The sequence below is a fragment of the Sinocyclocheilus rhinocerous genome, unplaced genomic scaffold (genome assembly GCF_001515625.1).
Source record: "Sinocyclocheilus rhinocerous isolate Xijiao unplaced genomic scaffold, SAMN03320098_v1.1 scaffold316, whole genome shotgun sequence".
Lineage (NCBI taxonomy): Eukaryota > Metazoa > Chordata > Actinopteri > Cypriniformes > Cyprinidae > Sinocyclocheilus > Sinocyclocheilus rhinocerous.
This window is the reverse complement of record NW_015631108.1, coordinates 167,303-173,534: the sequence shown is the minus strand read 5'-3', so window position 1 is coordinate 173,534 and position 6,232 is coordinate 167,303.

The window sequence follows — 6,232 nt, the reverse complement described above, 5'->3', positions numbered from 1 at the left end:
GGCGGAGCTGAAGAAACCGGGATGGCAGGCGAGGGTGGGTGGGAAATCCAGACAGGTAGAGGGTTCAGGGATGGTGTGTGCCGCCCACACACACCACATCACGACTCCCAACACTGGGAGCATGGTGGACAGGGGAACGACCTCTGGGGTCGTTTCAGGGCAGACAGAGAGTTCAGACGAAGGTGGGAGAAGAGGGGGCATGTCTGCATATATATCCAAAAAACAGTCCATTGAGCTCAGCTCACCCTCAGCCATGGTGCAGTGGGCGGAGCTTCCTTCCGTGCTCTTGCTGCCCATGACGATCTCCCCCGTGGCGAGCACTGTAGCTGGCTCTCGCACCTGGTCTGACATCAATTGCTGACGTCGGCTCCGAGGCGATCCTCAGCTCTGTCGCTCTCTCTAGCGATGGCTCGTCGGTCGCGGCCGGGATTTGGCTTTCCGTCAGCAGCGGGCTCAGGCTCTTGCTCCGCACAGCGGGGTGATGGTGGGCTGGGCTCTGGGTCTGGCTGTGTTCTGGATTGGGGGTAGATGCTCTCCAGACACCGGATGATTGCCTACCTCCAGCACAGTCCGGTGGTGTCTGGGAGGTCGACGGGCCGAGCCCCGATCGCCCCGATCCAGAACAGTGAGTTCGAAAAGCTGTTAAAACGGCGAGCTGGCTGAACTCAACCAAAAGCGGTAGGTATGCGATATCCATAACTAAAAATAAAAACGGACAAAAACGGAAAACAAAACGAGGGGGAGATGCCGCTTACTTATTCATTGTGGTCCGGTATTCTGTCACGTGACTGCTGTTAGGGAGACGAAGGCACGAAGAAGGTTATAACAACAAATCCTTTTAATGGTAATCCACACGAAGAAGAGGGTCTAACACACAGGGTAACATCAATAATACCGGACAGAAAACAGTGAACAGAACACAACTTAAGTAGGCTGGCAAATGAAGATAATAAACTTGACCTAGAATAGAAACTACACCTAAACTACTTTATGTATCATAATTTTCTATTCTTAATTGTTTTAATTTAATTTTAAAAAACATTTTAGAATTTAATTCCTTGCTTTTATTATTGTGATTTTTTTTACTTTTATGTAAAGCACTTTGAATTACCATTGTGTATGAAATGTGCTGTATAAATAAACTTGCCTTGCCTAAAGACTACTCTTGCTGCCGCATTCTGGATTAGTTGCAGAAGTTTGACAAAACTGGCTGGAAGACCTGCCAAGAGAGCGTTGCAATAGTCCCGCTTGAACAGAACAAGAGCTTGAACAAGGAATTGTGTAGCATGTTCCGAAAGAAAGAGCCTGATCTTCCTAATGTTGTATAACGCAAATCTGCTAGACTGGGCAGTTTTAGCAATTTGGTCTGAGAAATTCAGCTGATCATCAATCATAACTCCAAGGTTCCTGGCTGTTCTGGAAGGTGTTATGGTTGATGTGCCTAGCTGGATGGAGAAGTTGTGATAACGTGTTGGGTTGGCTGAAACCACAAGCAGTTCTGTTTTGGCAAGGTGGAGTTGAAGGTGATGGTTCGTCATCCAGCAAGCAATGTCTGTTAGACATGCTGAGATGCGAGCAGCTATCGTCGGATCATCAGGATGGAATGAGAGGTAGAGTTTGGTGTCATCAGCATAGCAGTGATATGAAAAGCCATGTTTCTGAATGGCAGATCCTAGTGATACCATGTCGATAGAGAAGTGGTCCAAGAACTAAGCCCTGAGGTTCCCCAGTAGCTAGATGTTGCGACTTGGACACCTCATTCCTCCAAGATACATTGAAGGACTTATTTGATATAGAATATCCTTTCATCTATATGCTGATGATACTCAGATCTATTTTCCCTTAAAGCATAATGATAAAAATGGTTTACAACCACTGTTGGCCTGTTTAGAAGAATTTAAGCTATGGCTCTTAAAGGGTTAGTTCACCCAAAAATGAAAATTAGCCTGTGTTTTACTCACCCTTGAAGCATCCTAGATGTATATGACTTTCTTCTTTCAGACGAATCCAGTCGGAGTTATATTAAAAATTGTCCTGGCTATTCCAAGCTCTATCATTGCAGTCAGCGGGTGTTGCAGTTGAACAGTCCACAAGTCGTCAAATAAAGCACGCACATCCGTAAGAAAATACCCCTCACATGGCTCCGGGGGGTAAATAAAGGCCTCATGTAGTGAATCCCATGCATTTCACAGCTTATCACATAAAATCAGTTACTGTACGCAATTAAATCCGTTTCATACCTTTTCTTGTAACTCGATAAAAAACATTGCAATGAACGTTATCGGAGATGTTTAATTCACAATCATTCTGAGCATTATTCCTGCTGGCGTTCACATCAATCCACGAGTCGTTCTAAGGTTAAGCTATTTTCATTCAGTTCGATGTAAAAACAATAGGCTAAGTATGTCTTGCATCCTTTAATGTTAGCGAACATTGCAAATAAATTGGTTGCAAAACGGTATCCACTCACATTTAACTTTTTGTCTGGTTGTTACGGTCAGAATTTTTTTTTTAATTACATTACTATATGTTATAGCCTAGCCAATGATCACTAGATATTATAGATGTTACTATAATGATTCTGTAAATGGTGATCAGCACCCAAAAATTGTATATAATGTGGAAGCTACTGCCTTTTGCCTTGGCATGACATCTCACTTTTTGCAGACGGTGCAAAGGCAGAGTACCTACAATAACTTCAAAATAGCGGTAAAAATCAAGTTTGAGATCACTTTCATTAAAACATCTAATTGCCAGATTTCCAGTGTCCTACCCATAATTAATTTTTTTCTGGACAAATAAAAATCTTTAAAGCCATTTTTCTAAGTTTCACAGTCTAGCGAGTTTCACACTCTGGAGCAGAGCGGCAGTCCACCTGTCACTCAAGTGGCCACGCGGCAAAGAGGCGGGAGCTGGTTGTTGAAACCACGCCCACCTAGCACCTAACTTTAAGGCTTAATATAATTTAAATGGATGAGTTATAAAAAAATTCACCCCCTTCACAGTTGTCATGAAGGGCAAAATTACCTATATAGACCAAAAGCACTTTTTGTACCAGGCTGTAAACACATTTTTTTCTGCTGTAAAGTTGGGCATTTTAACATGGGGAGTCTATGGGACTGACTCCCTTTTGGAGCCAGCCTCTAGCGGTCAGTCGATGAATTAAAGTTTTAGTCACTTCTGTATTGGCTTCAAGCGAGAGGCCGGGAGGTTGCCGCTTGGTGACATTCTCTGTAAAGTCTTCAGCCACAGATCTTAAAAAAACAACTGAGGGCACTCAGGAAAAAGGTTTTTGACCACTCTCAGATGAAGGTGCACATTGCAGAAACTTAGCATTCTCGAAAAGGCAAAAGAAGACTCATTACAAAAAAACAATAAATAACATGTCGGATGAGGTAAAAACTACCGCAAGAATTTTTCATACAGCATACCAAAAAGCGAAGCACCACAGAGCAGCGTACGGCTTTGAGAGTGATATTGATTGTCAGGAATTATATGGTCTAGACATGGGAAGAATTCTGCACTCTAATGTGGCATGTGCTAACATACAGAGCCATATTTCACTACCGAAAAAGAAATTATTCTAAAAGATACTTCAATATTGCAAAATATGGACAGTATTTTTAAATTTTGCCTGTCTGCACGATGCTGTTGTTATACATTTGTTTTGTGCTGTATATATTGCATACTTTGTGAAAATGCAAGATCCTTGAAAATGTCTGAACCCTACTTTCATTTTGGAGAGCCTGGATTCTCTCATCCTCTGCATCTCTGTCACGTTTCTCCCTGCATCTTCTGCCACCTCTATCCCTAGGATCCATTTCAATAAGGAGGTTCAACATGAACTCTGAGTTGACTTTCTCCGAGATGGGAAACTCAGAGTTTATTGAACAAACTCAATTCAGCTTTTCTGAAACTGAAAACTCAGAGTAGGTTGAGAGTGAGTTAAGTGCGTGCACCATGACTATGAAAAGCCATGATCAATGGAGCTCTGAAATTATGATTTACCATGGCAACAGCACTCGACAAAAAATGTCCACATACTTCTGAGTCAATACATAAGTTTAATTCTTAAAAGGAAAACTTGAAATCGCATCATATGACCCCTTTAAGTAAAATGTACTTAATTTGGATTTTTTTCCCCCCAAGGAAACAAGACTAAATATCTTGTCATTTCTTATTTCAAGTACAAATATCTAAAAATTATTTAGATGCATTTGCTATATAAGACAAAAATACTTAGTAAGAAAAGCATTTTTGCAGCGTGAATGAATGAATGAGGTATTTAAACATCGCTTACACTTTACTTTGCTTATGCTTTGTTTTGTATTGGTTTGTATTATACTGTATTGCACTTATATTGTATTGCACTAATGTAGAATGCCTGAGTTTCAACCTAAGCATTTCAATGTGCAAATTGTCACTGACATTGTACACATGATAAATAAACTTGAAACTGAAACTTTAAAAAGGGGGAGGAGACCGAAACAAACTCTGGGTTTAACAAAAAAAAAACCTGCTCCCGACCAGGTTAGCTTCACAGAGTAAGTTACCATGGTAACGGACTGAGTATAAATTACCTCTCTTTCAGAAACGGGCTTGACATACCCTGCTTTCTCGGGTTTGACAAACCTCCCATTCTGAAACGGAAAACTATTATTATCTGATGGAGATCTTTAGAAACAAATAATAGTGAACAATATACTAATAGTGAAATAATGTAACCACTCAATAGGACAACATTTAAATGTCTCTTTAACATAGATCAACAATCCTCCCCCTCTACCTTTGTTTCTATCTCTACTAAACACATTGTACACAGGGAATATCAAACTCAGCCACTGGGGAGGAGTTAGTTAGCCATGTTTCCAAGATACCAAGAAAGTCCAAGTTTGAGTCAGTCAATAGATGTTTCAGTTGATTGCTTTTTGATACAACGCTGCGAATATTTAAATGGCCACTTAAAATCCCCTTCGATTTGGAACGTGGATCCCAAAGAAAGAGTGGTTTTTCCAGCACCTGTGGTTCTGATAATTGTAATGGTCTTGTTTGTTTGTTTTCCAAATGTGCTTCTTCTGCAGAATCCATCACTGTTTTGCCATATGTGCTTCTTCTGCAGAATCCATCACTGTTTTGCCATCTTTCATCCAGCTGGAGTTTAAATATTGGTAGGTTTTCATCGTTTCCATCTTCTATTTTTCTGCTCCATTTGTTCTTTACATTATGTGCAACACTTAAGCCGTTTTCATTTCTGGGATCTTTTTCCATGGTCTTGCTGCTTGTGTTTTCTCTAGACGTTTTTTTTGATTGCGGTTAACAGCAGATTGGCAGAGTCTAAATGTCTTTAACCAACCGAAGTGGAAAAAAGGTCAGAAAAAGGAAAAAGAAAACATTGTTAGTACATCCGTTTATGAATAAAGTATAGAAGTGAGTACAACCCTGTTCAATATCACTAAAACATAAATTCAAAATTATATCAATAATTTAATCTTTTTTTAAGCTTACAGGTAAAGTATTTCCTATAATAAACAATCAAAAACAAATAAATTAGAAAGACAATACCAGGGACAAAATTAAAAGTTAGCATTACAACACACAAGTTAGAAAACCTGTGATCACTGAAACAAAATTGAGGACACCTGTGTTTTCCAATGCATAAACCTTTTTTTGAACACCATAACATTTTTTTGGGTTTTGAAAATGGGGACTGTGTCTGCGCCAGTTGCCAGAGAAATTTAAAAGTCTGATAGCGAGTTCTTCACTTCACTCTCTCTGCTCTTCCACTTAAAATACACTACTTGCACAATCTAGCTCTGAAAAACATGCGCTAGTGCATCAGACTTGGCACAGGGATTATAAACAGAAATTCTTCTTCTTAATCAGAATCAGAATGAGCTTTATTGCCAGGTATTTTTACACATACGAGGAATTTGTTTTAGTGACAGAAGCTCCACAGTGCAACAGAATGACAGTGACAAGACAGGACATAGATAATAAAAATAATAATATACAAAATAGACAATAAAAATAATAATATACAAAATAGACAATGTACAAAATAGCAAAACACAATATATAATATAGACAATGTATGTACAGGTATGTGCAAATTTGAAATGTAAAAAGTATGTGTGTTAAATAAATAAATGTATAGTAGTGTTGTGTGTTCCACGTTTATTGTCAATACTATTCATATATATATATATATATATATATATATATATATATGAAG